Source organism: Elephantulus edwardii, unplaced genomic scaffold (assembly GCF_000299155.1).
Source record: "Elephantulus edwardii isolate Elephantulus edwardi_28Jun2011 unplaced genomic scaffold, EleEdw1.0 scaffold00314, whole genome shotgun sequence".
NCBI classification, from domain to species: Eukaryota; Metazoa; Chordata; class Mammalia; order Macroscelidea; family Macroscelididae; genus Elephantulus; species Elephantulus edwardii.
The window spans coordinates 2,017,913-2,019,428 of record NW_006400064.1 but is presented as its reverse complement, the minus strand read 5'-3'; the positions used below and the strand labels follow the sequence as shown (position 1 = coordinate 2,019,428).

At 41.4% G+C, this 1,516-nt stretch overlaps 1 protein-coding gene across 1 annotated transcript in view; it reads left to right on the top strand.

Moving 5' to 3' along the window:
* The window catches only part of B9D1 (B9 protein domain 1), a 40,677-nt gene that overhangs the window by 6,035 nt on the left and 33,126 nt on the right, over positions 1-1,516 (top strand). The gene's annotated exons all lie outside the window — the stretch shown is intronic.

The following is a 1,516-nucleotide window of genomic DNA, read 5'->3' as shown; positions in this document are numbered from 1 at the left end:
TTTAATGAACATTTAACAGAGATTTGGGGTTTTCATTAATTCATTGTTGCACTATTTTCTCTACCCTCCTCCCCAGTTCATTCTTCTTCCTTTTTTTCCCCCTTGAAAGTCTGTTTTAATTGTCCAACTGCCACAGTGCTTGTCAAAGCCAGTTCTGATTAATCTCCTTTGTCAGTGTGTCCTTTGCCATTCCCTATCACCCCTCCTTGAGAGAGACTTCACCCTGATTCATAGGGAAAAGGGGATGGCATATTCTCTTAGCTACTTCCTGCTGAAAAGGGATGCTGTAGGTTTCAGGGAACTGCCTGTCTTTTGGCTGGCAGTGCAGTTCCTTACCACTGAGCCAGTCCTTACTACAGAACTCCCATATTTAAAACAGGCCACAAAAGTAATGTTCTATGCCCTACTTTGGTGAGTGACTGGGATTTTAAACACTTTCAAGCTACCCTCTGTGTTGCTCTCTTCCCATCCAGAGTAAAAAAGAATAGAGAAAAATTAGACTGTTAGTCCAAAGGACTAACTGTTAAACCTTCAGGCCAAAATCAGCATAAAAGACAAGACAGGACATTATATAATGTTTAAAGGGTCATTAGAACAAAAGGACATAGCTGTAATTAACACCTACACACCATTGTTAAAGCTTCAGCATACACAAACCAAACTTTAACAGATTTGAAGAATGAAATAGCACTACAATAATAGAAAACCACTATCAAAGTACACCACTTCTAAAAAATGACATGACTATAAAGAAACTCAGCAAAGACTCAGAACTAAACTATACAATTAATCAACTTGACCTTATATAAACATACATAGAACACTCCAAGAGGTCGAAATATAATCTTCTACAGTGCTCATGCAACAGTCTCAAGAACAGACCTTGTCATAAAGTAAGCCTCTGTTAATAACACTAAAACACTATAAAGCATCTTCACAGAGCACAGTGCTGTAGAATTAGAAATCAGCCACAGGAAGATCAAGGGGGAGAAAATCCAAATACTTGGAAACTAAATGACACCTTGCTTAACACTATTGGGTTGTTGTTGTTATGTGCCATCGAGTTACTTGTGACTCATAGCGACCCTGTGTACAAGAGCCCTAAATGCCATTTTATCCTGTGCCAACCTCGCCGTCTCAAACACACTCATTCCCACCACTCCACTCACAGAATCGATCCATCTCATCGAAGGTCTTCCTCTCCTGCACTCTCACAAACATGATGTCCCTCTCCAAGGACCAGTCTCTCCTAGCAACATGCCCAAAGTATGTCAGACGAAGCTTCAGAATCCTTGACTCCGAGGAGCATTCTGGCTTCACCCTCTCTAGGACAAACCTGTTTGTTCTCCTAGCAGTCCATGGTATATTCAACACTCTTCTCCTTGGCATCAATTCTCTTTCTATCATCCCTATTCACTGTCCAACTCTCCGATGCATAGCACGTAATTGCAAAGACAATAGCCTGGATCAGGCGCACCTTTGTCTCCAGCCTGACACCGTTGCTCTTCGGTACTCT